Below are 7453 nucleotides of genomic sequence, written 5' to 3' on the forward strand. Positions count from 1 at the left end.
AACATCTGTCTGGGGATGGGGAGACACCTGTTATCAACAAGGGGGCCTGAATGAAGCATATTTATATACCTAACCCTTAACTTTACCCCACAATATCATAATGAAAAATATTGATTTAAAAGAAAAAAGAAAAGAAAAGAAAAAAAGAATAGCCTAAGCCTGATAAAACTTATGTCCTGGTTATTTCTCATAGTCTTTGCATGGCCTCATCTAGGCAGTTCTTAATATCTTTTATGTGGTGGCTATTAGTCATCTAAAGGCTCTACTGGGTTGAGTGTTCAAAATGGCTACATTACAATTGACAGTTGTTGCTGGTTTTTGGATAAAAACTCAGTTGGGGCTGTGAAACAGAGTGCCTTCATGGACAAAGTAACCTGTCCATGAAGTTTGGATTTCTTACACTATGATGGGGTTCTTAGAGAGACTATCTGGCAAGTAATCATTCCAAGAAATTCAGGTAGAATCTGCAAAATGTCAGGTGTTCAAAAAAATCACTTCTGTCATGTTCTGCTGGTCAAGGAAATCACTAAACCCAGACCAAATTCAGACAGAGGAAAATTAGAATCTACAAAGCATGTAATATGAGAGAAATTGTAGCAATTATGTTTGGAAAATAAAATCTGCCACAAAATATCTAAAAAAGCTTACATCTATCACCAAAATTATTTGTGAAATATTGAACATTTTCTCCAAAATGTAATACAAATAGAAATGTTAACATTTATTATACTTTAAAACTGCACAGAAAGTCCTAGTCAAAGCATAATATTACAAAATAAAGCATAAAGATTGGAGAAGATATAAACTTGTTCTAATTCTCCAATGGCAACATTGTGGGCACTGAAAATGTAAGAGAGCGTTAGAAAAAGACAAACTTAAATTAGTGAGTAAATTATAAAAGACTATTGAGTAAATATTAATATGAAAATAAAATTGTGTTCTATATGCTAGCAACTTAAACAGAAACTAAATTGACACAATGTAATTTGTAATAAAATATTAATAAAAATTAGTATATTTGATGAAAATATGAAAACACCTATACTAAAAACTATAAAATATTGATGATTGCAATTAACAATAAATGTAATCAATCTATAGATTTACTCAATCTGTATCATAATTCTTCAGACTTGTCACAAAAGTTATCCTACTCTTAAAAAATAATTTTTATGAAAATGTAAATATTCTTGAATAGCTAAAGAATTATGAAGTACAGAAGTCAGCATGATGACTATGCTACTTGATTTCAAGACTTATAAAAGGCTGTAGTAGTTAATAGAATGGATATTGGTCTGAAGACAGATAAAATGATCAGCGTAACAGAAGAAAATAAAAAATAAACCCATACGTATAAGGTAAATTGATATATTTTTAAAAACATCAAAATAATTCTATAAGCAAAGTAAAATATTTTCAATAAAATATACTTGAGTTACTAGATATTTATAGAATAAATTTCACTGTCTACTAGATCATAATATACAATCAAAAATTAATTTGATATAGGTTATAGGCATACATATGAAAACCAAAAATATAAAGCATCTAGAAGAAAATATTGGACAATATTCTCATTATTGTGAGGGTAAAATAAGAAATTTTAGGACACAAAAGCTGAAAATATAAAATTGTAAAAGGTGAACTGGGCTTTATCAAAGCCCAATGATGTTTATGAAGGGCCACATTAGTAACATTCAAATAGCAAGTCACAAATTAAGATACATTAGCAAAAATTTATCTGACAAAAGTCTTCTTACCTTTCTTTTCAAAAGCTTAAGAATTTTTTTTTCTTTTTTTTTGAGTTGGAGTCTCACTCTGTCGCCCAGACTGGAGTGCAGTGGCCGCTCCCGGCCACCGCAGCCTCAACCTGCTGGGCTCCGGCGATCCTTCCGCCTCAGCCTTCCAAGTAGCCAGAATTACAGGCATGCGCTACCACGCCCGGCTGATTTTTTGATTTATTGTAGAGATGAGGTCTCGCTGCCCAGGCGGGTCTCGAACCCGCGGGCTCAGGCAATCCACTCACCTCAGCCTCCCAAAGGCGCGGGATTACAGGCTGAGCCACCGATCCCGGCTTGTTTTTAAATTTTAATAGCTTTAGGGGTACAGGTGGTTTGAGTTACATAGACATATTGTATAGTAGTGACAAAGTCTGGGATTCAGTGTGCCTGTCACCTCCACTAGTGCACACTGCATCCAACAGTCAATTTGTTCATCCTTCACCCCTCTCCTACCCTGTATCCCTCAGAGACTCCAATATCCATTGTACCATTTTACATGCCTTTGCAAACTTCTAGCTTAGCTCCTACATACAAATGAGAATATGTGGTATTTGGTTGTCTATTCTAGCATTACTTCACTTAGGATAATGTCTAAAATATATCAAGAACTTCTATAAGTCAATAATAAAATATTAAAAAAATATACATATTTATATGGGCATTTCACAAAGAAGATATCTGAATGATAAATTATTATATGACTTCAAAAGGAATCAAGGAATTCAAATGGAAAGCACAAGGAAACACCACTCTATATCCACCAAAACAATTTAACTTACTAAAAATAAAAGTAGTGACACTAACAAAAGTGGGTACAAATGTTGTCCAACTGTGAATTTACATTCTTGATGACAGTATAAAATAGTGCAACCACATGGGAAATTTATTTGTTAGTTTCTAAACAATATTAAACATTGTCTATATCATGATTCAGCACTTCCAGTCTGATATATAAATATGAAAGAATGCATATAGTCACATTCATAAGAAACTTCATTTATAGTAGCCCAAAACTTGAAAAAAACTTAAATAGCTGTCTATGTTTTCCACATATTCATACAATAGAATGCAGTACAGAAATGAAAAAAACAATATAGCTATACAAATAATGTGAAAAATACTTTGTTTAGTGAACCCACATACAAAGATTACATACTATTCAACATCACATGTAAGAATTCAAGGACTGGACAAAACTTACATATAATTATATTGTCAGTTGCTTCTGTGGAAGACTGGATTGACTTGAAGGAGGAACAGAACTAATTCCTTGGATAACAGAAAAATTCTATGTGTTGAACTAGATAATGGTTATTTATCAAAATTGTATTTTAGCTATAAGAATTTTGTTTTATGAAAACTATGAAATATTAATACAATAGAGGTTAAAATAAAAATAAAATCAAGAAAAGACTGAAAATAAAAAATAACAAATTATTGATTCTTACACACCAATACAGTGCTTTTTTTACTTTGTCCATGTCATTTTTCTACCTTAATCATCTCCTACTTTTTTTGTCTGCTCTCCTTTCCAGATTCATTTAAGGTATGACCTTAGGAAATCTTACCTGTATCTGCTCATTTATTTTTTGTGTTCTTGTAACACTCATAAGTAATTATCAACATTTTAGTACCAGGCAGTTGATTATCTATTGCTAATTTGATGACATCAACCATCTCTTTGTATATTCCCAGCTACACTGTAAAGGAGAAACCAAGGACCAAAACTCACAGAATTCCTTTCCCATGTTTTCAGATTATAGTTTGTCAATGAGAGCTACTCATTAGAGATTTTGAAAGTGGAATAAAAAGATAGCCCATTATTCCCTGGAGCATTTGCAGGGACATTTGTGAGCAGATGTGGGATTTGTAGTTTTGGGTGTGCTCCTTGAGATGTACACACTCTGGCACTGCAACCAGAGATAGTTATTGGGTGCCTTCTAATGACTTCCCTTGAGAATTGCTCGCTAGAGTCTGAGATTATTCTTTTAGATGTTCAGCCTGGGTGTGAGCCATAAATATGGAATGCAACAGTTGAATTTTTCTGGCAGACTTATGTATCTTTCATGTTATGTTGTGAGTTCAAATTGTTAGTGACAAGTCACTTGGCCCTCACTCTTTGCCTTCCAATGGTTAAGAAGCTTTTATTAAAATTCCTTATACTTGGAGTTTATACAGGAACTTTTTCCTGAATGCCCACATGAGTAATTCTAGTACTTAATACATTTTATTTAAGTTATCACTTTTTACGTTTAATTATTTTACCATACTACTGTACTTGGGAATTGTGATTTTACAAAAACTTGAGTACTGTGTTTGAAATCTAATTAAGTTATATTTTAAACCTATATTCTTGAGGAAACAAAGCAAATTATTTATTTGAATATCTAATAGCATGGAACTTAGAGTGATCTGAAAGTGAAGTTGCAGTTGGAATTGAGGACTCTCATTCCTTTTCTGACACATGAGGCCAAATAGAAAGATACCAACCTTCACTCCCAATCCCACCTCTTCCCCTAACAGCACACACATCCCATGCCAGTTGGAGGTTGATATGTCATATGGTAGCTAGAATATATTTATGTGCTTCAATGCTATGTGCCCTGAGAAAAAGGAAAAAGAAAGAAGGAAAGGAAGGACGGAAGGAAGGAAGGAAGGAAGGAAGGAAGGAAGGAAGGAAGGAAGGAAGGAAGGAGAAAGAAAGAGAAAAGGAAGACATTATCTGAAGGATCTTTCAGTCCACTCCTTTCCATATTTTATTTAAAAATTTCAATGTTCATATACTAGAGTATCATCCTCTACACTTGCACATTGGAATCATCTGAGAATTTTTAAAAATATATTTAAGCCCCATACTCAATCACCATGATTAATCTATACTCTATTAGTTCTAAAGTTTCCCAGGTGATCTAATAAGAAGTCATGAGTGAGAAACACTATCTCAACAGTAAAACGGTGTCTTAAAGAACTTAACTGTTATCAATTATAGTTTTTTGGTGGCCTAGACTTATAGACTCTATTAGGAAATCAGAATAAATGCTTAAATAACCAACTTTCAGATGAAAAATATTGTTAAATGGTTGCCTCCAGAAAGAATTCAGAATTCTTTGACCTACTTTTTGGCTTATTTGAGATAATTGAAAAAATACAATAAATAATGGTAACGGAGTCATTTTTAAACCATCAGGATCTAAACTTTGAGTAAGATCAGAGTAAGTAGAGGGTACTACCCATTCCATAGCCCAAAGTTCTCATAAAGATGGTCAATATTTTCCATTTTCCAGAAGCTTAGAGGAATTTCTGCAAAATGTCAAAATAAAATAATTTAATTTTAAAAAACAAGGGTAACGCATAATTGCCATTCTGAGAGAAAATAGCATGCCCTAAAAGAAAGTAGAGGTGAGCCATTTAGGACTCTGTGATCAGCCTGGGGGCTTCCCATTAAAAATGAACTCCAAAAGAAAATAAGATGGTACCTGGGCTCAGTGGCTCAGCCTGTATTCCCACGCCTTGGGAGGCTGAGGTGAGTGGATTGCCTGAGTCCGCCGGTTCGAGACCCGCCTGGGCAACTTGGTGAGACCTCATCTCTACAATAAATCAAAAACTAGCCGGAATGGTAGCGCGCACCTATAGTTCCAGATACTTGGAAGGCTGAGGTGGAAGGATCGCCAGAGCCCAGCAGGTCGAGGCTGCGGTGGCTGGGAGCGGCCACTGTGTTCCAGCCTGGACGATAGAATGAGACTCCAACTCAAAAAAAAAAAAAAGAAAGAAAGAAAAGAAGACGGTAATGACAATAATAATGATTGCATTTATTGTAACACATTTATTATATAAGACTTTATAACTTACTAAAGTATTTGTAGCTAAAATAATATGACACTTCAGATTGTCTTTAAATTAGTTAATGGTGGGAGAATATAAAAAAAGTTTTGGGTAGAAAAAGATTGTACTTGTGTTAGTGTTAGTAAAGTGAAGTGAGTAGTTCAAGAGATTTTGTTACATTATTCATTTTACCTTTATGCATTTAATTTTTTCATTAACAGACCTAAGAATTTATAATAATTTTCAAAAACATAAAAAGTTATATAAAGTGAGTATGTTACTTTTGTAGGTAACTATTTGTCATGGATCTGACTTTTGATAGACTCTATTACTTAATTATTTAATATGCTTTTAGTACTTCAAAATAATGAAGGATGTTTTCTTTTCTGCAAGGAAACATTAAAACTTCTTTCAAGGCATTAGAATGTCTACCACTATTTTTCTCTCTTCCTTGATATATGTAAATGAAATGATTTCTGTTTTAGTAATTTAATGGAGTGAATTATTCAATCTGAAGGCAGAACCAGAAACAATAATTCTACTTAGGCTAATCTAACATTTGGCAATATGAATTTATTGCTTCTTTTGTAATTATTGATAGGAATTTATTATAACATATTATATATTATATAACAACATAAAATATATATTTTATATATATAATAAAATATATAATATAACATAAAATATATTATTAATATATTTTAAAGTTATGCTTACATGAGATAAAGGGTTAAAGTTACTAGATCTATATCAAAGGCCCTAATAGGAAGGTAATTCTGAAATATGAGATCAAAATATAGAAATGAAGAACCACTGGTGGTGAGTTGAGACCCAGATTCTAGTTAAAACTCTATTATGGGAGCAAAGTTATTTAAAGACCTGTTCTTTCAGAATGTAAAATAGAATTTTTAGAGAAGTTCTCTATTTCTGAGGTGATGGTTGTGCAAGAGGCATGAGTAGGTGCCATACTTCCCTAACAAATATTAACCAAGAAATCCTATATTCAGTTATATTTTTTAAAACAGCTATACTATATTTTTTAACACAAGTGGTAAATAACAAAGAAAGACTTTTCAGAAAACTAATGTTAAAACATTATACAGATGACCTATTACCTTCAATTTTGAGTGGTACTAATCTAAATTTTTATTCTATTTAAATTAATTTGGTGTTTCTGATAGTTTATTCCATGGAATCAGAGTTCCATTAGTGTCTGGAGAAAAACATAGGGAAATAATCCTTTGGTCAAGAAAGTTTGGAAAGCATAAACTTACTCTATTTAAAAATATTCTTTTTTTAAACATTTTAAAGATGTGAGGTACAAGTCAGGATTGCATATATAAGTGTTCTAGGTACAGGTGAAGATTGGGCCTCCCACTGACTTTCACTTCACCTGGATTGGATCAGGCATCTTTATTGTTTTTATGTGTCTCCCTGACAGTGTCCTGCAACTGCCAATACCTTTATTGTAGTATTATGTTAGTTGTTCAGGGTCCACTTAAGAGAGAGAATATGTGGTGCTCAGTTTTTTGTTTCTGTGATGGAAAACATATACTTACTCTTGAAAACTCAGAGGGCACATTTAATTCTCTGAGCTAACCTCAGAAAAGACTTTGTCAAGTGTCCTTCTAATCAAGATTTTTCTTTTTTAAAAATTTTATTTTAAAGATGTGGGGTACAATTAAGGATTAGGTATACAAGTGGTCATTGTACAGGTAAAGTTTGGTTCTCTCTTGGGTCCTCACTTAGCCTGGTTTAAACTCAGGTACCCTTATTGATGTTAATGTGTTGAACCCAGGACTCTAATGAGAGAGATAGAGACCACAAAGAGCCAGCTCCGATGCAAA

At 32.9% G+C, this 7453-nt stretch overlaps 1 protein-coding gene across 1 annotated transcript in view; it reads left to right on the forward strand.

Moving 5' to 3' along the window:
• LOC103255724 overlaps positions 1-7453 on the forward strand; it is a 108539-nt gene that overhangs the window by 80216 nt on the left and 20870 nt on the right. The gene's annotated exons all lie outside the window — the stretch shown is intronic.

Source organism: Carlito syrichta, unplaced genomic scaffold, assembly GCF_000164805.1.
Source record: "Carlito syrichta isolate Samal-C Ts95f unplaced genomic scaffold, Tarsius_syrichta-2.0.1 Scaffold75492, whole genome shotgun sequence".
Lineage (NCBI taxonomy): Eukaryota > Metazoa > Chordata > Mammalia > Primates > Tarsiidae > Carlito > Carlito syrichta.